Here is a 26,128-nt window from a genome sequence, read left to right as displayed (position 1 = left end):
TACTGGAGTGTTTCTTTACTTCAGGACAGTGAAGATCTCGTGGGACACGGAGCTGGCACTGCAGTGGTGAGCATATATTTTTCTGGCCTTCCACAAGGCAACTTAGGATAGGCTTAGGGGTGGGAGTAAAGTGGGGATTTCGTTAGAATTGTATTTTAGTCGATTTCCCTTGTTGTGTCCATTTTTTTTCCTCCCCTATTTAAGCAATTTTACCATGATTACAAGATCGTGTGGTGTAGTTTCTTAGTTTTAATAAAGTTTGACTTTCTTGCATCCAGACCATTTGTCCGTTTTAATATATCATTAATTATAAGTTCCTTCATCCAGAACTGGAAGGAGGGGTTTAGCAATTCGAAACCGCTGATTGGAGCTGGTCAAAGTGCAGTGGCAAAAAGGCTGCCTGACCAGGTAAATTACTGTAAACCAGGTAAAGGAAGGTAAATTACCGTAAACCAGGTAAAGGATGCCCCCCTACAAATTGGCGACCGCGGCAGGACTGGAGGCAGTTTTTGATATGATAAGTGGTCTGGATCTGGAGAAAGCATCAGCTCTTGCTTTTCTTGCTTTTAGTCTGTCGGTAGCCCTGCAGAATTTTGCAGCAGCGTGTAAGCTGACCTATTATGGTATAGGTGGCTGGGTTAAGAATGGTGAGATGAGGGTGCGGGAGGAGGTTAAAGAGGCCAAGAATCGGGAATCAGAGTTTGAAAAATGCCAGGCGGAGGTAGAACGCCTCATAAGAGAGGTGAATGAGGCCAGAGATAGTGGGATGAGGGTGCAGGAAGAAAATGCACGCCTCACACTAGAGGTCACGAAATGCCAGGCAGAGATAGAGCACCTTGTGCAGGAAGTCACAGAGGCTAGGGACAGTGAGATGAGGCTACAGGAGGAAAACTCACACCTCACCCAAGAAGTTAGCAAGGGCAAAAGCCATGTGAGGCACAAGATAGAGTTCCTAAAGTGCCAAATTACAGAAGCAAAGAGTAGCGAGATGAGACTGCAGGAAGAGAATGCCCGCCTCACCTTAGAAGTAACAGAGCAGGAGGAAATGGTTAGGGAGGTAAAGGCAGCTTATAAGCTGGCCTGCGACCAAAGGTTTAGTGGAGCAGATCATACCCCATGTAACAGAAAGATAGAGAGTTTGGGTATGGAGTTATTAAGGACTAAAGGGATGGTATGTCTCATAAGTCCGAAGGGAAGTCCGTCGGACAGTACCAGCCGCCCAAATCAAACCGCCCCACAGGCAGCACCGAGAACAGAGCTGGCTAGGGAATTAGAAATCCCAAGACCGGAGCCCACAGCTCTGAGTTTTGAGGAGCTCTGGCAGCAAGAAGGGGTGGACAATGGGGTAGTAGGAGAATGCCAGCATGTCCCGCTAGGCAGGCGATGACCAGGACCAGTGTACCCCCTCCGACAACGGAGGTATGGTCCGCCCGTGAACGATAATGACCCAGGGGCTGTTCAGCATACCTATCTGGTACCCTATGATACCCCACAGCTCAGAGGCCTGGTGAAACATATTCCTCTGCTCTCTGAAAAGGGAGACCCCTCAGTGCACTTCCAAGGGATAGAACAGGCAGCCGGTGTTAATGGCTGTGATGACGAAGAGAAAGCCAAAATGTTGCTTTTCTCGGTAGATAGTAAGCTCTATCAGATGCTTTCAGATGAGGTTAAAAGAGGGCAGAAGGGTTTTGAGGACCTAAAGGAGGAAATACTGGAAGCCATGTGTGCGAACGACGGCAGTCCGTTCGATCGCATAGGGAAAACACTGCAGAAGGAAGGGGAGACCCCACAGGCATTTGCAGACAGGCTGTGGCCAGTCTACAACAGCACGTATACAGGGGGACAAAATAGGGCACACCTGAACCCGCAGTAGCGGACCCAATGGCTTCATTGCCTGGTGTCCAATTGCCTGCCCCAGATAAAAGCAAAGGCTGATACTTGGTTTGACCACCGAGACCCCCTAGCAACCGAAGAGACTGTAATCCAGCAGCTTACGGTAGCATATAGGAACGGTAGGAATAGTGGGACCCCCCAGCAAAAGGGTAAGGTCCACGAGGTTAAACCTGGGGCTCAATACAAGAAAGAGTGGTGCCAGGAGAGGAGCCATCCCTCCCAGAACAAGGTCACTTGTTACAGGTGCGGGGAGGATGGCCACTGGCACAGGGATTGTAACAAGCCTGGGAGAGACGATAAAGCCAGGACCTCCGCAGCCCCAACTCAGAAGGCAGAGACAGAAGCTCCTCCCGATACAGTCGAGTCCGTCATGGAGTCGATAAAATCTTTCCTCAGGGCCAATCAGGGAAAGGTAGCAGCCATCAGTGGTGCTGCAGCCCCCTTGACCACCTCTGCCTCCCCACAATGACTGGAGAGAAAGGGGTTTAAAGTCAACCCCAAGCAGGCAGCAGACAGTATGGGGAAGCAGCATCGGGATAACTGGCTGCTGCTCGAGCCTAGCAGGAGCTACCAGTGGGAGATAGGAGACCTAGTGATGGTAACAAACTATGCCCGGGTGGGAAGTTTACAGCCACTCTACATGGGACCCTATAGTACAGTTGATAGGGCCAGCCCCATGGTCTATGCAGTAAAACTACCCCGGTGCACAAAGTGGTTCCACGCCAACCAATGTAAATTGTATAAATCTGACCACACAAGTTCAAGTTCACAGGGTGTAAAGACAGGCACTGTGGCTTGTTCCAAGGGAAAAGTTGTCCGGCCCACCAATGGGGACACTTCCCCGCCCCAGTGGGACCCAAGTTTTGGCCAAAGTTTAAATTTGAACCAGTTATCTAGTTCAGAAACAGAGAAACAGTCGACTGAGAGTAGAAATCTGCAGGCTGCTGCGAGTTCATTCACAGAAAATTGCTTGGGGGGCTCCAGGGAGGAGCCGCCCTTTGAAGAGGCTGCCTGCGCAGGCGCAGTCGCGCGCCTGAGGGGAGAGGTTTCCCAACACTGGGTTCGTGCAGGCGCAGTTCCCCAGCCTGTGACCCCAGCGGCTCCTCTTCAGTTTTCCTGCGCAGGCTCAGTCGCCTGTTTGAAGACAGAGGTTTCACAGCCTCTGCCGGGGCACTCTGGGGAGGAGGTTTGCGCAGGCGCAGTTCTCCAGCCCGTGACTCCAGCAGCTCCTCTTCAGTTTTCCCGTGCAGGCGCAGTCGCCTGTTTGAAGACAGAGGTTTCACAGCCTCTGCCGCGGGACTCTGGGGAGGAGGTTCACACAGGCGCAGTTCCCCAGCCTGTGACCCCAGCGGCTCCTCTTCAGTTTTCCTGCGCAGGCGCAGTCGCCTGTTTGAAGACAGAGGTTTCACAGCCTCTGCCGGGGGACTCCGGGGAGGAGGTTCGCGCAGGCGCAGTCACCTGCTTAAAGGGACAAGCTTCCCAGCCCGCTTCTAGAGTGGTTCCCCCTATGGTGTGGGACTCTGGGGAGGAAGGGATTGCAATTCCTCTTGCGGGGGACATATGGAAGGGACTGGCGCCAGGTTTTGGACCTGGAGAGAAAGAGTTTCAGCCACCAGCAGCGGGTGGTGAGGGGATACCTGCCCCCAGCACAGGAGTGGGTAAGGAAAAGGAGACAAACCCAGAGTACCGGCAGGCTGCCAGGTATATTAAACAGTGCGGGCTGTTTGCATCAGGGGGAGAAGGTTCCCAGACAGCTAGGGCTGTGACCCAGGCTCAGGGTCCGTCAGCCAAAGTTTCCCCTACAGAGACGCCCCTCAGAAGGTCTCAGCGGGTCCGCAAGCCCAAGATAAGTTGGTCACCAGGGTACCTGCCACAAAGAGCAATCTCCTGAGCCCGGGAGGAAACAGATCACAGAGGTCTCCAACTAGCAGCCATAAGCTGCCAGGGACACAAAGCAGGAGGCAGTCCAGCTTCGCTGCAGGCAGCAGTAATCTGCGACAGTGACACCAGAGATTAGCCTGGCTGTCCGGAGATGGGTGGCATTTGTATTATAGCTTTGTGTTAAGTTACCAATGTTTATAGCTTGCTTATAAGGTGTTTAAATTTTAAGTTTATAATGTAACTAGTAGTTTTGAGTTTAAGTTTAAAGTTTAAGTTTATAAGTGTGCCAAATGCTTTTATCTTGGTCTGAGGTCGAGGGACCCAACAATGTCTCCACCTAAGGCAGCAGGTCAGTGAGAGACCTGGCTGCATGTCCTTTTAAGTTCTTTTGCAGGAGAGTGGACAAAGGAGCAGCCCTGTTCACCCACCACCGAGGCGTTATCCGGACTGAGTCAGGAAGCCTCCAGAGCGACTGACTTATAATTGATTAACTGTCGCAAATGTTATGTACTAATTATCTAAAAGGGGAAGAATTGTAGTGTATGTACCTTTAAGAGCCCCTGTGTACTGTAATACCGATAGTGACCACTCGGGTATATAAGCCTGTATAGCGTCTTGTATCTTTTAGTTCACCTCCAGACTTTGTTCAGTAAACACCTGTTAAACCAACTCCTGCATTCCGTGTCTCCATTAACACACGGATACAACAGTCGGGGTTTATTTCAGCATTTTGTTTCAAATGTTTAATGGAGACTTTTTGTATTTTGTTTTACAGTTCCTGTTGTATCCGTGTGTTAATAGAGACACTGAAGGCAGGAGTTGGTTTCATAGGTGTTTACTGAACAAAGTCTGGAGGTCAACTAACTGATACAACACAATGTACAGGCTTATATAGCCCGAGTGGCCATTACCGGCATTACAGTACACAGGGGGCTCTTAAAGGCACATACACTACAATTCGTCCCCTTTTAGCCAACCAGTACATAATATTTTAAGTAATCATTAATTACATGTTACAAGAACAATAATGTACACATTGCTGCAGTTAATCAATTATAAGTCAGTCTCTCTGGAGGCTTCCTGACTCGGTCCGGATAACGCCTCGGTGGTGTAGTAGTTTCTGGTGGTGTAGTAGGTTCTTTTGGCAAGGCTGATTCGGCTTAAATGCCAGTGTCGGGTTCATCTGGTTCCAGTATCACCGGATCAGAGGTAGATACTATGGGTATCTTTACTTCATCATTAGGCATATAGAGTTGTGGTGTAGGTTGTCTCTTTTCGGATGACTCTATGATCTGGTCAGCATGGTGCCTTATTATGCTTTCTCCAATGTCCACGGTATATATCAGCGGTCCTAGTCGTGTGCAAATAGTTCCAGGCTGCCATTTCTCGGTACGGTAGTCCCAGGCCAAAACATGTTGACCTATCTGGAAGGTTCTAGTTGGCCTTTCATTCATGCCTTGAAATTGCCGGTTCTCCATGTCCCTTCTGATGTTTGGCTTGATCAAATCCAGCCGGCATCTTAGGCTTCTATTGAAGAACATCATGGCGGGAGTTTGGTTTGTAACCATATGTGTTGCATTCCTGTATGCAAACAAGAAGTTATCTACCTTATGCTGAAGTTTTATGTCTTCATTACCCATGGCCTTAATGGCCTTCTTGAAGGTCTGTACAAACCTTTCAGCCAATCCATTGCTGGCGGGATGGTATGGGGCGGACGTGTAATGCTTAACCCCATTGTTTTTTAAGAACTTCCTGAATTCTTCGGACACAAATTGCGGTCCATTATCAGAACAGATCTGTTCAGGCAGCCCATTCCTGGCAAATATGGTCCTTAATACTGTGATGGTTTTTTCCGTGGTGGTGGAGGACATCTTCATTACCTCCGGCCACTTGGAGTGTGCATCAACCGCGATTAAGAACATTGAGTCCATAAATGGACCAGCAAAGTCGATGTGTACCCTTTGCCATGGAGATGAGGGCCACTCCCATGGATGTAGAGGGGCTTGTGGTGGAGTGTTTTGGGCCTTCTGGCATCCTAGGCAGCTCTTGGTCATTGCTTCGATGTCTCCATCGATACCTGGCCACCATACAAACGCCCTGGCTAGGTTCTTCATTTTCACTCCACCCAGATGCCCCTCGTGAAGCACCTTTAGCACTTTATCCTGGAGTTTGGGTGGAATCACCACTCTGGATCCACACATCAAGGTTCCTCGGCACACTGACAGCTGTTCTCTTCTTTGCGAGAATGCTGGCAACAGTGGTTCGCCATGTGCTGGCCATCCCTTCACTGTTAAATCGTAGACTCGTGAGAGAGTCGGGTCATTTCTCGTTTCCTTTTCAATGGCAGAATTTGTTACTGGTAGACATTCCACTATGGTAGAGTGGAACATCTCCACTGGGTCTACTGTAGGTGCCTCTTCTACCGTTGGCAACGGTAGGCGCGATAAACCGTCAGCATTCCCATGCTGTTTTGATCCTTTGTATTCTATGTCATATTGGTGTGCCCCTAGAAAAAGGGACCACCTCTGTAGCCTTTGCGCTGTCATAAGGGAACACCCTTTTTAGGGTTGAATATGGAGACGAGGGGTTGCTGATCAGTCAACAAGGTAAATTTTTGTCCGTGTAGGTAATGGTTGAATTTCTTCGCTCCCCATACCAGGCTGAGTGCTTCCCTGTCGATCTGGGCATAGTTACGCTCAGCTGAGTTCAATGAGCGTGACGCAAAAGCTATCGGCCGCTCAGAGCCATCAGGAAATCTATGCGATAATACCGCTCCTGCGCCGTAAGGGGATGCATCGCACGCCAGTCTGATTGGCAGTGATGGGTTGTAATGAGCCAAAACTTCCTTGGATGTGATTAAGTCTTTGCATTTATGGAAGGCACATTTACAGTCTTCGCTCCATTTCCAAATTACTCCTGTTTGTAGCAGTTCATTAAGAGGGTGCAGAAGAGTTGATAAGTTCGGTAAAAATTTATGATAATAATTTATCAATCCCAGGAACTACCTTAATTGTGAGACATTTTCAGGTGCTGGGGTTTTTATGACCGCTTCAATTTTTTCAGGTGATTTATGCAACCATTCCTTGTTAATTATGTGGCCACAATATGATATTTGTTTCTGGAAAAATTCGCACTTGGGGCGATTTGCTCGTAGGCCCCGTTCTCTCAGCCTAGTAAGCACCTGCTCCAAATTGGCAAGGTGCTCATTGTCGTTTTCTCCTGTTACAAGGATGTCGTCTAGGTAGCATTGAGTCCCCGGAATCGCTTGGAGGACTTGCTCCATTGCTCTTTGCCAGATAGCTGGAGCTGATGCTACTCCGAAAACCAGTCGATTGTACTGGTACAGGCCTTTGTGTGTATTTATCGTGAGATACTTTTTAGATGCCTTTTCAACCTCCATCTGTAGATATGCCTGTGCTAAGTCAATTTTGGTGAAACGTTTCCCTCCGGATAGTGAGGCGAAAATATCTTCTATCCTCGGAAGAGGATACTGTACCATGTGAAGGACCGGGTTTACAGTCACCTTGAAGTCTCCACAGATGCGAATTTTTCTCTGTTCTTCAGATTTATCATTATTCAACGTTTTCTTCATGACCGGGAAGATGGGTGTTGCCCACTCGCTCCAATCTATCTTGGATAATACGCCTGCCTTATCCAAATTCTCCAGCTCTGCCTCGACTGCTGGACGAATTGCGTATGGCACCGGCCTTGCCTTAAAAAACTTGGGAATTGCCGCATCTTCCACTTTTATTGAGGCGGTGATGCCTTTCAAGGTTCCTAGTTTCTCTTGAAACACTTCCTTGGCGTTGGCCAAGATGTCTTTTAATCGTTCAGGTATGACGTCATCATCATTTTTTTTCTTACTGGTCACCGTCAGTGCCTGAATGGAGTGCCAGTCTAAACATATCTTCCTGATCCATTCGCGTCTCAACAGCGGTGGACCACCATCTTGTAGAACGTATAAATACAACTTCTGTATTTCCTTGCCGTTGTATACAACAGGCACCTTTATTTTTCCTTTGGGGTATACTTTCTGCCCCGTATATGTTTTCAAGATAATGGATGTATCTTTTAAAGGTATATGCGGAAATAGCCGCTCGTAATCCCATCGATTTATGATGGTCAGAGCTGATCCTGTATCTAGCTCCATTTGAACTGGGGACCCCGCTATCGTGAGGGTAACCCAAATGTTCTGGTAATCTTCCTTGGCAATTACATTATGTAATTTGAGACAGCTTAGTCTCTTGTTTCCGGAGTCGCTATCGCCCTTCTGGTCTTCGGAGCTACTGTCCGTCATCATTTGTACTTTTCTGTACTTTTCCTTATTGATTTTTTTCCTGTCCGTGGATTTTTTTTTTCCAGATCGGCATACACGTGCAATGTGTCCAATCTTTCCGCATTGCCTGCATGCTTTGTCCTTGAACCAGCAGTCCTTCTGGTCATGGGCTGTTCTGCCGCAGCGATAACATCTTTCAAATCCCCGTGTCATTTCATGGGTGCCGTATTCCTGTGGCTTTTGCTGTATCTCTGCAGCTCCTCTTGCGGCTGCTTCGTATGATACAGCCATACTGAAAGCCTTGTCCAGTGTCAAATCTTTCTCATAAAGCAGCCTTTTCTGTGTTCCTTCACTTAGGAGACCGCAGACGAATTTGTCTCGAAGAGAATCTGCCAGTCCTGCCCCGAATTGGCAGTGCTTTGATAGCTTTCTTAATTCGGTGAGCTAATCAGCGTTACTTTTATTCTTGTGCTGATTCCTCTTGAAGAATTTGAATCGTTCCGCTATCAGCAGCGGTGTTGGGTTTAAGTGCTCCTGTAGGGTATCAACAATCACAGAATCACAGAATCACAGAAACCCCACAGTGCAGATCGAGGCCATTTCGGCCCATCGAGCCTGCACCGACACATATCCCACCCGATCCCCGTAACCCCTACACCAACACATATCCCACCCTATCCCCGTAACCCCATGTATTTAATCCCCCTAACACTAAGTGTCAATTTATCATAGCGAATCAACCTAACCTGCACATCTTTGGACTGTGGGAGGAAACCGGAGCACCCGGAGTAAACCCACGCAAACACGGGGAGAATGTGCAAACTCCACACAGACAGTCGCCCGAGGCCGGATTCGAACCCGGGTCCCTGGCGCTGGGAGGCAACAGTGCTAACCACTATGCCTCTCCTTAAAATTCTTGTCCTTTGGTTTGGCTGGAGTGATTAAGTTTCGTAACAGCCCGTATGTCTTTGCGCCCATTAGATTTAGAAGTACTGACGCCTTTTTATCATTTTCTATTCCATTTGCTGTGCAATATACCTCCACTCTTTCCACATATGTGGTCCAATCCTCTATATTGTTATCGAAAGCATCAATATTGCCAGCCTTAGTCATTCTGAAAAAAAATGGCGATTCCCGCGCTTTCCTTTCTTCCCTGCAGAAAAAAATGGTGCTTCCCGCGCTTTCCCGCCGCTGCTGCTGTTGACAACGCTGTTTTCCGTGGTTTATTTATTTACAGGTGGAGACTCGTTCCCGCCGGACTCTCTGGGACTTTTCCCCCCCTCTGCTTGGCCCGAACGCCGACCTGCTTTGCAGCGCCAGCCGTCTTCCGAGTGCTCCCCCCTCTGTTTCTGTTTGCCTCCGCCTTCGCTGCTTGGCCTCGCTGCAGAGCCAGCCGATGGAACCACAGCCCGCCGCCCAGGAAGGATTATTGCAGTACCTGCCACCAGCTCGGCTAGCTGGTGAAACCACAGTTTTTTTTTGTTTTTTTTTTGCTTTTCTTCAACTTTGGACATCTGAGGAATCGATGTCCTTGAGGTGCTGCCGAATTGCAGGTAAGTCCGTTTCCAATTCATCGCCACTGTTGTATCCGTGTGTTAATAGAGACACTGAAGGCAGGAGTTGGTTTCACAGGTGTTTACTGAACAAAGTCTGGAGGTCAACTATCTGATACAATACAATATACAGGCTTATATAGCCCGAGTGGTCATTACCGGCATCACAGTACACAGGGGGCTCTTAAAGGCACATACACTACAGTTCCAAGTGGCGCAGAGGCGTAGGACCCTCTCTGTGCTTGGAATCATTTTGATTACATTGTATAACCAAGATTGCAACATTTTGTAATATGTTATAATGTAACAAGTGGTGCAGGGGTATGGGACCCCTTATTGTAACATTTTGTAATTGATGTATCTGTAGATGCCTACCATACCACGGTTTTCTCGGATTTGAGGGGAATAGATGGGTCGGGGAATCAGTGATAGGTAGCTACAGGTAAATACAGGGGATGGTTGTTTGTCGGGGGTCAGAAAATTTTGCTGACTTCTTCAAGAGGATACTACAAGCAAGTTGGAAGTATCCAAGGGCGGAATGTATGGGTTTACAAAATCCCCTCAGCCCCCGAAGATCAGGAAATATTAATCCACATCATGGACGAAGACTTTGCGTGATTTAAATTGTCTCTGGGTTGGACAATGTTTAAAAACATACCCAGAACCGCAAGAAGGCTGCGTTAAGCTAGGCAGCACTTGGTCAACACCGGAATCGAAGAGCTTTGTAAAAAAATCGCACACCTTAAGACAGTACATTTTTATTAAAAAAGGTACTCTTAAGTTTGGTAAATTGTCCAGGGATAAAATAGCCGTCAGACTGCGTGGCGAAAGACAAAGGGCCTGGAAGCAGCTTTCTGTGTCTGTGAAGCAACGGCAGTCAAATTCTGTCAATCAAAAGGGGAGTTTCCCCTCCCTGCAGAGACAATCGATGTTTGTTTACAGAAACTGCTACAAGGATGTTTGCACAAGGGATTAAACCAATTGACTGTGGTTTCAGTGACCACAAGATAATGGGTTTCTGTTTACATAGTAATACAACTCCATTCAAAACCCATCAGGGTGAATGGAGATGGTTCGAAGGCTCAGCACAGACATTTGAAAAGAAACACTTAAACTGAGGAAGGGAACAGTTTAAAATGAATGGTTTTGAATCACCCATTACTGGACAATGGGGACAGTTGGATCCCTCTTTGTTTTAGCCCAGAAACTTCCGGATCTGGGCGGGAACATTTTGGCCCCAAAACTGGGGTATAAGAGATAGCTTCTCAGAGGCATCTCTCTCTCTCTGGCTTGCCTCCATGTGCCCTCTGCAGCATGGGAGTCTGTCTGAAGAAGTAAGAACACCAGCAGTTTACTTTTAAAACACTGGAGTGTTTCTTTACTTCAGGACAGTGAAGATCTCATGGGACACGGAGCTGGCACTGCAGTGGTGAGCATATATTTTTCTGGCCTTCCACAAGGCAACTTAGGATAGGCTTAGGGGTGGGAGTAAAGTGGGGATTTCGTTAGAATTGTATTTTAGTTGATTTCCCTCGTTGTGTCCGTTTTTTTTCCTCCCCTATTTAAGCAATTTTACCGTGATTACAAGATCGTGTGGTGTAGTTTCTTAGTTTTAATAAAGTTTGACTTTCTTGCATCCAGACCATTTGTCTGTTTTAATATATCATTAATTATAAGTTCCTCCAGTCAGAACTGGAAGGAGGGGTTTAGCGATTCGAAACCGCTGATTGGAGCTGGTCAAAGTGCAGTGGCAAAAAGGCTGCCTGACCAGGTAAATTACCATAAACCAGGTAAAGGAAGGTAAATTACCGTAAACCAGGTAAAGGATGCCCCCTACAAGGTGGCAGAGTTCTGTGACAACCTCCTTAGTGAAGCAGAGACTCCTAATACACTGCTCCTGTCTTAAGTGCAAGTAGGAGAAGTGCCCTCGGAAGACCCTAGGTGGGTAAGGCCTCCTGCTGAAAGCCCTCCTGCCCCTCCTCCTCCTCCCTTTTCGAGCATCTTGTCCTCTTCTTCGCTGCCTCTCCTCCATCTCTCTGTCATACTCGAGCACGAGGGGGACTGCAAGTAGAGCCCCCATGACTGGGAGCAAGTGGTGTGAATAGAATGAGAATGAGAAGCAAGACGTTCTCCATTTGCAGCAACACTCCCTCAGTCACCTCAGCAACTTTAAACAACTCTAGAAAGCTGCAAACAGTTGCACAATCTTACACAGAGCCAGTAGAAATGAAAAGCAAATCAGCTGCAAGTTGTTCCTTTTAAATAGCATTGGTGGGGGTTCCTTCCTGCTGCTGAATGCATGGTCAGCTGTTTGTGATTTGGAGAGGGCATTAATTGGAGCAGTGACATCCAAAATGGCAGGTCGTGCATCAAATCAGCTTTGCATGCTGATTGATGCCACAATCTGCCTCATTTCCATATCTGGAGCGAGCGTAGGCAACAGCAGCACCGCAGACTTGCTCAAAATGGCGGCTGCCATTTTTTCAATCCACATTGACCTTATCAGTCGGCACAAATGGGCCAAATTTCACGGCCGTTGTCTTTAGATGCAATCATGGACCAAATGTTCTCACACCCATAGGCCAAGTAGCTCATTGCTGAGTAAAATGCCTTAATGATTGTCAGTCTACAAATAGTCCTCTATGAAATCTGCTGGTGAATCATAGTACACAAAATTGCAACCTATTATCTCAGTTCTATTTATTAATTTAACCCATTTTGAAGTATTTTGTGTTAAAACCTCAGTAACACTCTCCAACCTCTGAACTAGAGAATGGGCAGCAACGTGTTACCAGGCCTCACTAATGTAGCTTTATAACTATCCAGCAATTGTTCAGCGTCAGTGACATAAATTATATGTCTTCTTTCTAACTTATCCTCAGAGCAGGTATCCTGCTGTTAGTCACCACATCTCCAGGGAGCATCAACTGAGATCAAAACTAATGATGTGGACGGTCTCATGTTCATAGGATGCAGTGGCTCAACATAAATTTCAGTTGTCTGAAGTGAATTAACTGCGGTGATACACAAAAATAATCTGTAGCAGCACTTAGATTATTTTTGATAAGATATACTTTGATTCAGTTAGGCAGTTTGAGAGCTCCTTATATCACATAAAGTTTGTATCACTATTAAGTGGGTAGGCTCCCTAAGGCTGTCTAAACCACACTGCAGATGCTCATAAAGGAGCAAAGGTGGGTATCAGTGTGAACTGGTGATCAGTCAGCCTACATTGTAAATATATCTATATAAAAAATTCAGGAAACCATTATTCACAGAGGAGCTTGATAAATTAATCTGATACATTCTCCAGTGACTTTATGATGGAGAATTTTAGAGTTAGAACTTTATTTTTTTTTAAATCTGCTTCAGAGAACACTCATAAATTGCTGTCTCCAGAACAGATGATGATGAAATACTACCAATAATTTAAAAAAACCATTGATTTAACCAAATGAGGCCGCTTTGCCTCATATTTAATTGAAGAAGTGCAAGACCTCAAGGTTTTCTCTATGCTTCAATTATTTCTCATTTTACCTCTATGAAAAGAGAGCATGCTTCATAGATCCTGAGTGTTTGCACACCTACAGGAACAGAAAGGTAAATCTCAAGGGCAAGTCATGTGCTGAACAGGGCAGCACACGTGGAACAAACAGTTCTCCATCTTCTGCTCAGTTCTGATTGTACTTTGACCTACTTCTAAATATAATGTGTAGGCAATTAATTCAAAGTAAAATAACTGAAGCATGACTGTTGAGACCATAATGAAATTAACGTTGAATATCAAAAAAGAATTTATTTCTGGCACAGGTTAATTAATATTTGCTATCCCTCCTGTCATCTGAAATGTTTTACAATGGATTCAATTGAGACTATGATATCAGAAATGACTTGCTTTCCAAGGCATGTCTGTTTCTGATGTTTGGTTTGAATAGACTATACATTATGAATCTAATCTAGGGAAAACCCTTGCTTGCCAGTTAAAATGGCCAATCAAACTAATTATAGCAGATGGTGCCCTATTTTAAAAGCTAACTACAGTAGTTGATTTATACCTTATTATTATTTTAGATCACGTGCATTGATGTAACAATCGGTAAAAGAAATCAATAGAATTATTGGAAATCTATAATCTGCCTGTGGCATTGAAACATTTGATTTATAAACTAAAGTAACTGGTTGGTTTTGCTATGTTTAAAATATGTCTATTGTTGTTGCAGTAGGTTATTGATATATTTGAGAATTGAAGGTGTACTTTTTAATTGGAGTTTTGGGGCAAAATGTTCTCTGTAAGCATTATAATGATGTATTGGAAATATCTGCAATATTTTTAAAGATATTTTTAAGTCTTTTAAGTTGTTCTTACCTAATGGCTCAGGAAATTTACCTAGTGATCATCTGAGCCATACAGGCCAAAACATTCCTTGGTTCAAACCCAAGCTATGCTAAGTTGAGCTGGGGTGGTGGTAAGGTGCTGCAACTGGCGTTAGTGTCACTGGGTTAGGGAGCCCCCTCCTCGAAAGTGTGGATTGAGGATAGATTTGGGCTGGGCTGTGATGCACTCTGCAGTTGACTAACCTGCCCCTCACTGTCATGGCTCATAAATGAGTAATGGTTCATTGGGTGAGGGCATTTGGCACCTGTGGAAATACATCCCAGCAAGGGGTCAATAACTTTAGGAAAGGGAAGAAAATTGGCAAGCAGTTTCTAGTAGTGTTTTTGCTATCAGATCTAAAAAGGAAAATAATTATCTTTTTTAATTGTTATATAAATAAAGGGATATTTTGTGCAGGATTGCTGTCTTTCCTTATTAATTTTAATTGTATATGGCATATATACATCATTTATGAGCCCCTCAATTAAAGTTATTAAATCCGTTGATTTGTTAAATACATTGGCCTAGAAATTCACTGGCCTTAGCGCCGCTTTTGAGGCGCTAGAGGGCCTAGCGGCGAAGTTATGGCCAGTTTTGAAATTGACAGGGGCCCTAAATCGGCGTTAGGCCGGTAGCGCTGCGCCGGCACCGATGACGTCATCGGTGTGCGCAGCGTCCCGGTTGCCATGGTAACCCGCCCGAACTCGGAAATTGAGTTGCGGCCGCCTCGCCCGTGGCAGCCGCAAGCAACGTTCTGGCAGAGGTGCCTTACAGAACGTTGCGCCGGCGCATTAAAGGCCCCGCGGCGGCCGGCCGCTTTCCCGCCGCCCGCCTGGCCGCAGCTCCCTCCCCGGACTTCCCCCCGCCCCCCCCGGAACAGAAGCAAGCCCGGCACTTGTCCGAGGTGCCGGGCTCATTTTTAAAAAGATTATCGCGGGCTGCGGCCGGGTGCAGGCAGCTCCTCCTTAAGGGAAGGAGGAGGCCTGCAGTTCCCGAACCTGCCGCACCGCAGCGGGCGCCGCAGCGCCGGAATAGCGCCGAAATTCAGCGCATAGCGCCAGTTTTCAGGCGCTAACAGCTTTCAGCAGCGCCGGCAGCCGTTTGGGCGCAGAAGTAGTGAATTTTTGGCCCGCCCAGCGCGACTTAGCTCCGGCACTAACTTCCGGCGCTAAAGCCGTCGCTGCGCCAAAACCCAATTTCTAGGCCAATGTGTTATATACAATGGCCTAGAAATTGGGTTTTGGCGCAGTGACGGCTTTAGCGCCGGAAGTTAGTGCCGGAGCTAAGTCGCGCTGGGCGGGCCAAAAATTCACTACTTCTGCGCCCAAACGGCTGCCGGCGCTGCTGAAAGCTGTTAGCGCCTGAAAACTGGCGCTATGCGCTGAATTTCGGTGCTATTCCGGCGCTGCGGCGCCCGCTGCGGTGCGGCAGGTTCGGGAAGTGCAGGCCTCCTCCTTCCCTTAAGGAGGAGCTGCCTGCACCAGGCCGCGGCCCGCGATAATCTTTTTAAAAATGAGCCCGGCACCTCGGACAAGTGCCGGGCTTGCTTCTGTTCCGGGGGGGGGGGGGGGAAGTCCGGGGAGGGATCTGCGGCCAGGCGGGCGGCGGGAAAGCGGCCGGCCGCCGCGGGGCCTTTAATGCGCCGGCGCAACGTTCTGTAAGGCACCTCTGCCAGAACGTTGCTTGCGGCTGCCACGGGCGAGGCGGCCGCAACTCAATTTCCGAGTTCGGGCGGGTTACCATGGCAACCGGGACGCTGCGCACACCGATGACGTCATCGGTGCCGGCGCAGCGCTACCGGCCTAACGCCGATTTAGGGCCCCTGTCAATTTCAAAACTGGCCATAACTTCGCCGCTAGGCCCTCTAGCGCCTCAAAAGCGGCGCTAAGGCCAGTGAATTTCTAGGCCATTGTCCTTAGTTTTCTTGTATAAAATTTTACACAGTATCACTATGATAAAGACAATGGGCTTGAAATTCTTTTCACCCTTGCCCTGCCACCAGAAGTGTGACAGGACAGGACTTCTGGCTACCAGTCTGCTGCGGCCCTTATCCCATCCCAAATCCTGGGGTGGGGTCATTTGGATAGGAGAGCGACCCAAACAAAGTTCCCACCGAAGAACTGCTCTACGATTGATTGACATAAAAAAATTGCTATTTGTTACGAACCCCACTGCTACCAGGCTCTAGTCCTGGCACACAAGTAGGCCTGCGTGCAGGCGTGCTTAGCGATGGGGGCAGGTGAAGTGATAGTGGTGGGATTTATGATGGAAGATATCATCCCACCTCTTCTGATATACACATGGATGGAGAATTTTGCAATGTAAAAAAAAAAGAGGTGGAGACCTGGCAGATCTGGGTCTCACCCCATGTTCCAGTCTGGCTGCTCATTTGCGTGCCCCACAGGCCAGGAGTATTTGGACCAATGTGTTTATGTCTTATGAAATATAACATAATTTCAGTATTAAAAAGCTTTGGTTAGACTTCCATATCCTATCTTATATTGGCTCTATGAAATTCCCCACAGTATGGTGGGCTTACTGCTGACATAATTCATTACATTTCCCTATACTCCCAATGATGTCCACTCTTTTGCTGTCTAGTTTGCACACCTATGCTTTGAATTAGAAACTGAGTATTCAAAGTAATTAAATAATATTTTACCCCAGAGTTGTATACAGTTAGTTGCATAATTTATTGAAGAACTTTAACAAGCAACTTTAAAAAGGCTCAGTTCTATAGTAATAAAAAATCCTTACTAAGAAAACGAAGTCCCTTAAGGTTTATTTTCTCTCTCTGGATGTGCCTATGTTTAATGGCTACATGAGACTCTCGGATTTCATACCCCTAAAGTCATTCTTTGAAAGTCCTGCGTAAAAATCGATAGATGCTTATATTATTCTTGTCTCATTTCCTACATCTATTCCTGCCATTAAGACTTTGAGATATTGCATCACATCCAGCTTCTTGTTCATTATAACTAAATTTAACATTATTTTGACTGTTTTTCCCTTGCCAATTTTCTCTTTCAGCTTTCTTCCTTCCCCTCCTCCTCTCCTGAAGGCGTTGACTCATTGCTGTATTAAGGCTCCATGGGTATAGACTGTACTCTGCTGTTTCCACAAGTGGCCATTATTCATGGGTAAACCTTGACGTTGTTGGCAGGCTATTCAATCATAGGACGTTACAACCAAAGCAGATTCTATCCCCGGCTGACAGCCACACCCACACTCCCAGTTGTGATTACTGAACAGAGGTCAGAAATGACAACCCTGCAGAGTTTCTCTTCCCTAATCTGGGGAAGCTGCGGACAAATGTAACACCCCTACAACCACCTGGATGTGATTAGCTAACTAAACACAAACTGTGGATCAAACCTGGGACCTTCCTGTCTATGTGGCTCAGGTGCTCAATGACTAAACTGAGCCATCAGGGATAAAAGTAATGTTCATTAGACCTTCCTGCCATTGTTAAATGTGACTTCTATTTATTTTAGTGGTTAAATCCATACCTGAAATAAGCATAGTATATGGCACACTTTACTCTGATTCAGTATATGCAGTATGTATTGAAATCAATGGAAATAAAAATCGGGAGAGATGTTAAACGGGCTGCCGACTTGCTGTCACCCGTTTTACACTATCACACAAAGTCAAAATTACCCCCGATGTCTTCAATTAACAAATCTTACAAAACTGTGAATTTTTGAAGAAAAATAAATAACAGCATAATCCTCTGAAACTTTATTTCAGGTATTGCATGAAAGCAGATATAAATGGAAACTCCCCAAGCCAAAAGTTGCAGGGTATAAATGGGGGTGAGGGGCGGGGGAGGGGGGTGTAGAAGTTTAACCCTGAGTTAAAATGTTCTGGGATAACTACCTGCTGAAAAGCCATCTGGACTCCAGCATGCCCGATTGTAACCTACTCTTCTGGGCAGGTAGCCAGCGGGTTCCTAATTGACATACGCAGATCAGTGACCAATGACGTCAATCAAACCCTGACATCATTTAAACTGAGGCCTGAGTGGGGAAGCCTGGAAAGTTCTTCTGCAGGAAGAAAGGAAATAAATAAATAAATACATTTATATAGTGGGTTTCACAACCACAGGATGTCCTAAAGCGTTTTACAGCCTATTAAGTATTTTTGAAATTTAGCCACTGTTGTAATATAGGAAATGCGGCAGTCAATTTGCGCACAAAAAGTTCCCACAAACAGCAATATTTTAGGTGTTGGTTGATCTTGGCCAGGACACCAGGGAAAACTAGCTCTTCAAATAGTGCCATAGGATCTTTTATGTCAACCAGAGAGGACAGATGGAGCTTTGGTTTAATGTCTCACCCAAAAGATGGCACCTCCGACAATGTACTCCCTCAGTACTGCACTGAATTGTCAGTCAAGATCATGTGTTCAAGTCTTTGGAGTGGGGCTTAGAACCTCATGACCTTCTGACTCAGAGGCGAGAGTACTAACACTGAGCCATGGCTGACACTTATCTAACAGCTCTGATTTGCAAGGAATAGCTGTGTGATCTAAGTGAAGCAAAAATTGGCACCCCGGTCAAATGTACTGTCTTGCAAAATTCTGGATAAACTAAGTGATTGAAGACAGAGACTAAAGGTTCAATTTCTCAGTATTCATGTCTATTCTCAGCTGTGCATACCTCCCCCATTACTTAGAAATCAGTCTCATGTGACATGATAGCATCAAGATATCCTGCATAATCTTCAGCCAGTTAGCTTTCAGTGCTCCAATGAAGTGTGACCGGCTATTGGATGATACCAACCTGGAATTATTTTAATCAGAGTTACTTATACAACACATGTTGACTGGTGCCTCTGTTGGGCAGTTACTTGAAAGTTTATCTTACACCATCCGACATGTGTACATGCCAATTGTACTCTGCTTTAACGTGCAATTATAAAATACATTTTCTTGTCATATGTTTTAACTTTTGATGAGAGGCCTCTTACAGAACAACAGACATAAGATTATTACTGACAGTTCTATGAAACTTTCTGATTTTCTGATGGCCTGCCTGATTTTTATTTCTAGTGACATCAATGGAAAGGGAAATTGAGCAGGGTGTGCAACAGGCAGCCAGTCGCAACCTCCAGTTTCCCACCTGCGCCCATACTGAAAATTACCCCTTCTTTCTTTTCTCACTTTTCAAGTTCCAATGTCAAAGTGATAAAGCAGCACCACTAGGAATGTGTTGGGCCACATCACATAATGTGATGGTGTACTAGTAAGTCCTGTTCAAAGTAAGTCATCAAATAATTAATTATGTTGTATACAGATCTCAGAGGGAAGGAGTTGCTTATGCAAAATAAGCTACTCGTGTCAAGGCCATCACAAATTATAAGCACCTTTGGTAATCATTTATACAGCCAATATCATTTACATTTATTGTCCATGAGTTTTATTTTAAAATTGTCAAATTTAAATTAATCATGGTGTTTTATTAAAATGCTTACTTCATTAATTTATTTAAAAAAGTTAGCTTGGGCTTGCCCAGTAGCTTTTTGCTTATTTGCTGCTTGATGGCTCACTTGGGTACTAATTAAACACAATTACATTTATTTATTAAATGTCATATCCAGTCATGGATTGGAAATCAGGATAACATATAATTCTAAAGTATTGAGTGCATTACAAAGACTTCAGATAATTTTTGTTTCCAAGTTGGTAGCAATATTGCATTGGCGGTGGTGTGACAAAAATGTGTTTTTGGTTTTATATATCTTTATATAGGTTTAAAATGGAGCCAGCTTTCTTGCTAAGTACAAAATGGTGGAATGGAGACACTCCATCAATAAGAACCAGACAGACCTGGATAACCACCAGGTTTGGGCTGATAAGTGGCAAGTGACATTCGCGCTACACAAGTGCCAGGCAATGACCATCTCCAACAAGAGCAAGTCTAATCACTTCCCCATGACATTCAATGACATTACCATCATCAAATCCCCCACCATCAACATCCTGGGGGTTATCATTGACCAGAAACTTAACTGGACCGGCCACATAAATACTGTGGCTACAAGAGCAGGTCAGAGACTAGGTATCCTGCAGTGAGTGACTCACCTCCTGGCCCCCCAAAGCTTCTCCAGCACCTACAAGGTACGAGTCAGGAGTGTAAGGGAATACTCTCCACTTGCCTGGATGAGTGCAGCTCCAACAACACTCAAGAAGCTCAACACCATCCTGGACAAAACAGCCCGCTTGATCGGCACCCCATCCACCATCTTAAGCATTCACTCCCTCCATCACCAGTGCAATGTGGTTGCATTGTATAGCATCTACAAGATGCACTGCAGCAACTCGCCAAGGCTTCAACACCACCTCCCAAACCTGCAAACTCCGCGACCTGGAAGGACAAGGGCAGCAGGCATCTGGGAACACCATCACCTCCGAGTTCCCCTCCAAGTCACACACCATCCTGACTTGGAAGTATATCGCCGTTCCTTCATTGTTGCTGGGTCAAAATCCTGGAATTCCCAACCTAACAGCACTGTGGGAGTATCTTCATCACACAGACTGCAGCAGTTCAAGAAGGCAGCTCACCACCACCTTGTCAAGGGCAATTAGGGATGGGCAATAAATGCTGGCCTTGCCAGCAAATCCACATTCCATGAATAAATATATAAATAAAAAGCCTATTATCCTATTATCTACCAAAGACTCAGGACTGTTAAATTTGTTTACTTCACTTGTTAAAGTATAATGCCCCACAGGTGGGTATTAATTTTAAGTTTTGGCACAGACACTTCAAACTCCCTGTCGCTGAGGCTCATGTATTCAATGGGTAACATTTTGTCTTGGAAGATGCTGTTTACCAAGAGAGAAGAGAAAGCACCTTTAATTCGTCCAAAATAAAGTGTTCCTTTGCAAGAAACACTGGAAACAGCATGTCAGTTTTGGGATTTTTGACTTTTTTTTATTTAGGAGGAATTAAGATGTTGTTATTAAGTTAAATTTAACTCAGAAGGGATTAAAGCCATAGAAAAGCCTTGTTCTGGGAATTCGAATCACACCCAGTCAAAGAGTTGATCCAGAATGCTGCTTCCTGTATACCACATTTGCTTGAGACAATGGTGGTTCATTTAAAACATTCCAGTAAACTTTCACATATCATACGTTGGAATGCCTTCATTCACGTAAGATCAGTAGGTGTTGGCCACCAGGATGGCGGTGGGTTTAATTGGCAGATAGACTAGCCAATCTCTGAGCATGGAGAACTGAGGAGGGTCAAAGGTCAATTCTTTGGCTTCCTGTCCAGCTAAGCAAGGACACAGTGTGCAGATGCTTAGTAAGGAAGTCAGAAACAGAGAGTAAAAATCCCCTGCTTAAAATTACTGTCAACTGGTTTCAGACAAATTGTTAGTCTGAAAAGTATACTTAGCCCACTAACAGAGGTAGTGTGGATGCTTTATTTTCTATGTTACAATAACAGTTATGAACTAGTTTAAAATTTATTGTAAATCTTAGTCTGTTCATTCACGTATGATGAGATATAAATCAGCTTGTTGATTTATAATTGGCCTTGTCTTGCTAGAGCGTGTATGAGTCTGTCGTCTGGAAGATAGGAGAAATGCACATAGGATCCCATGTGGAGGGCTAACAAGGCAAGGGAATACACAATAAATGGTAAGATATTGAGAAGTGTAGAGGAACAGAGGGGCCTTGGAGTGCATGTCCACAGATGCCTGAAGCTAACAGGACAGGTAGATAAGATTATTAAGAAGGCATATGGGATATTTTCCTTTATTAGCTGAGGCATAGGATATAAGAGCAGGGAGGTTATGTATGAACTGTATAAAACATTAGTTAGGCCACAGCTAGAGTACTGCGTAGAGTTCTAGTCACCACATTACAGGAAAGATGTGATTGCACTGTGGAAGGTACAGAGGAGATTTACGAGGATGTTATCAGGACTGGTGAATTTTAGCTATGAGGAAAGATTGGATAGGCTGGGGTTGTTTTCTTTGGAACAGAGGATGCTGAGGGGAGATTTAATTGAGGTGTATAAAATTATGAGGGGCCTAGATAGAGTGGATAGGAAGGGCCTATTTCCCCTAGCAGAGAGGTCAATAACCAGGGGCCATAGATTTAAAATAATTGGTAGAAGGATTAGAGGAGATTGAGGTGAACTTTTTTCTCTCACAGGGTGGTGGGGGTCTGGAACTCACTGCCTGAAAGTACTTGGATATGCACTTGAAGTGCTGTAACCTACAGGGCTACGGACCAAGAGCTGGAAAGTGGAATTAGGCTGGATAGCTTTTTTGGCCGGCACAGACACAATGGGCTGAATGGCCTCCTTCTGTGGCATATATTTCTATGATTCTATGTGAGATTGCAGTGTCCAGATCACATAAGAAGGGATTTTTTTGTTATAACCCTTGGGTTACATTATCGTATGACTAGACATTTGGCAGTAAAGGTAAAATCCTTATTGTAAGGGAAAACAAGATCCACTTAAGGGAGAGACCAGTGATGCTGAACCCAAGAGAATATCTAATGCAGATCCAAAACTTGTAACATAGCATTCCAAGAAGAGTAAATTACCCTATTGTGCACTGCTTTCAGTTTACTCATGCAAGTTTTGTGGGTTTTTAATATTTTTACTGTATTCTTATTTGCTTCTGTGAATCATTTTTAATTATAAATAAGTTGGATCAGTTGCTTAACCTGTACAAAGTGGGCTTGTGTTGTAATATATTCTGTTTTCTGAATTGACAGCAGATGCAGTGGTCATCCTAAGTGATCTTCAGCAAGTAATTTATCATAATGAAAGTTAATTGTTATAGCTGGGCTACTGCCACCATTGCAGATCCTATATTTTCTGTACTTTGTTAACATACATTGGTTACATGGATTAAAAAATGGAACATGCCAGATGAATGATATTAGCAAATATACAGGGCAATCAAAAGTCATGAGGTATCAGCGCCAAACAGAAATCAACCAATATTCAAGAATTTACAGAACTGCCTGTTGCAAAACAATTATCCAAAAGGGTTAGGAAAGTGAAGTTGCAGCATAACAGATGAAGAAAAAATGCTGTACAATCTGAGATAGAAAGAAAGAAAGATTTGCATTTATATAGCAACTTTCACAACCTCAGGATGTCCCAAAGTGCTTTACAGCCAATGAAGTACCTTTTGAAGTGTAGTCACTGTTGTAATGTAGGGAACACGGCAGTCAATTTGCACACAGCAAGCTCCCACAAACAGCAATGTGATAATGACCAGATGATCTGTTTTTTAGCGATGTTGATTGAGGGATAAATATTGGCCAGGTCACCAGGGATAAGTCCCCTGCTCTTCTTCGAATTAGTGCCATGAGAAATTTTACGTCCACCTGAACAGACGGGCCTTGGTTTAAGGTCTCATCCAAAAGACTGCATCTCCAACAGTGCAGTACTCACTCAGTACTGCACTGGAGTGTCAGCCTAGATTATTTTTTGTGCTTAAGTCCCTGGAGTGGGACTTGAACCCACAATGTTCTGACTCAGACAAGAGTGCTACTAACTGAGTCACAGCTGACACAATTTTCAGTTGAGTCTAACATGTCGAGGCAAGTGTGACAATATATGACCGTCATCATTTTTGGGGATAAGAGTATTAAATATATGGATGGTGATATGAAAAAAATGATGAGGAACAAAATATTATTACAACAACCACTTGTATTTATAAAGCGCCTTTAATGTAGTAAAATATCCCAAGGCGCTGCAGAGGAGTATTATAAGACAAAAAATTTGACAACGAGCCACATAAGGAGAAATTAGGGCAGGTGACCAAAAGCTTGGTCAAAGAGGTAGTTTTAAGGAGCGTCTTAAAGGAGAAAAGAGAGGTAACGAGGCAGAGAGGTTTAGGCAGGGAATTCCAGAGCTTAGAGCCTAAGCAACAGAAGGCACGGCCACCTATGATTGAGCAATTAAAATCAGGGATGCTCAAGAGGGCAGAATTAGAGGAGCGCAGGTATCTTGGGGAGGGCGGGGGGGGGTGGTGTGGGCTGAAGGTGATTACAGAGATAGGGAGGGGCTGAAGGGATAATTACTAGTCCTAGCCCTTTTCGGGCTACCCCAGATCAGGCGTATTCCCCAGACGTTCACCTTCAACTAAAGTTAGAGATAGCCGAATTCTATAAGATGCTTAATTGGGTCTAAAGGTCCAGGCTATCTCTCTCTAAAGGAAAGGAATGACTTGAAAATGTTACCGTCTTCCAGATAGCACTTTTAATAAGCTTAACTAGACTGTAACCTTCCGGATATTATGAGGGCCCGGAAAAACCCCCAGAACGCTGCAACTCCTCACAAAAGAGTGTACAGAGATTGAGTTTGCGAGTTTGATACCGAACTACTATTTGAGACTATTCTAAAATTATATATATTTATTAAAGAACCAACATGCAGCTAACAACTGGTGATTCAATTGCAACTTTAACAGTTCAAAATACAAATAGCTTACATTTTGTATTCTCAGAGATCCTTATTCTCAAATCATAACTTCGTTATATTTTTACATTTCTTATTATTCTTAATCCAGGATATCCACCAAAATCAAATAAGAGTACCTCTTGATCCCCGAGACTCAAAGGGCTGGATTTTCATTGAGGAGTCGCGTTGGAAGCGGGACTACAACTTTCGGGGTTGTAGTCCCGCCTCCATCGAGATGTGGCCAATCCACGCGATTTTGACTTGATTGACCTTGTTGAGCCCGCCCAGCGGGCTCAGCAGGCCAATTAAGGGCCACCCGACAACAGGTGACATCACAGACTGAAATTTCATCTGTCAAGAGATTTTGACAGATGAACTATCAGTGTTTCACAGCTGTTTGAAGCTGTCAAACACTGACAGTCTTACTTCTAACCTGAGTCCTTCTCCACAGACTCAGTTAGAAATCTCTCCTGCACAGAAAGCTGCAGGCTGTCACTTTAGACAGTTTGCAGCCATTCTGCATTCTGTGCCAGTGAGATGACGGACTCCTGGGACCTAAAGGAAGGAAGGCTGTAAAGGTAAGAAAAGGTAATTTACACTTCTTTAATAACTTTAGAAACACCAAACACACTTACCTTTGCACTCATGCATACATCACTCACCTGAACACCGACATCTGGACCCCTCCAAGTCCTTCAACCCGACGGCCCGACTCCTCTAACTTGGCGTGGTTTGGAGCCATCGGGAATCCCACACTTCAACCTTCAAAATAGGGATTAGGCTAAAAACTGCCTGTTAACTACCTGTTAACAGGCAGTTAATTGGCACTAATCCCTTTCCACCTCGGGTAGTCGGGTCCCAGTGCGGGGCAGGTACCCGCCTCCTTTGAAACTGTCATAGAGGTGGGTTGGGGGCGGGATGGTGTCGGGACCCCCCGCACGCCTCCAATCCCAACTTCATGGCACAATGAAAATCCTGCCCAAAAGAGTTAAAAACTTACAGCCTGCCTCTGAAGTTGAGAATCGCTTGCCCCTTCCAGCGACTTCTGACTTTCTATCTGAAAGTTCCATATTTTATACCCTTTTTTCAGTGGTAAATCCTTTGAAGTTTTCTACTGATGTAAGCTAATTATCTCTAGTCATCTCCTGTTGAATTATTTTCTATTCTTACTGTCAATTCAACTGTTAACTTTCAGAATCCTATCTGCTGTATAGGTGTTCAAAAACTTATCATAAAAAATGGTTATTACAGATTTATCTCTTTGATGCCATTCTTACGAAGGACTTCAATTCAATTCTTAATATCACCTTAACTGATTATAAGCAGACGTTGTTTCTCCTAACTGCTCCATTTTCAATACAAAAACCATGTGATTGCTTGGTGTCATCTATTGATATCATATTTTCAAAGTCTTCTGTTTGCACCTTTTACAATATGTAAATCAAAAACACTTCAACTAGGGTGTTCTATGCATTTCTTAGCTACTTCAATTGGTTATATTACAGACTTCGGGACTCCTTGTTTCATTTGATGTTACTTTTAAAAAGACACATGGTTTTTTAATGTTCTGTGTTTCTGTCCAAAGTGTTAGTTTATAACAATTTACTTGGGCAATGCTATTGTGTTTCTTCCAATGTTCAGACATAGAGGAACCTCCAACCTGCTCTTTTAACAGGGCTATTGTCTTAGTATTAACAATCAATTCCCAT

The sequence above is a fragment of the Somniosus microcephalus genome, chromosome 14 (assembly GCF_052327205.1).
Source record: "Somniosus microcephalus isolate GS21.2 chromosome 14, FLI_Smic_1.0, whole genome shotgun sequence".
NCBI classification, from domain to species: Eukaryota; Metazoa; Chordata; class Chondrichthyes; order Squaliformes; family Somniosidae; genus Somniosus; species Somniosus microcephalus.
Note: the sequence above shows the minus strand (reverse complement) of the source record.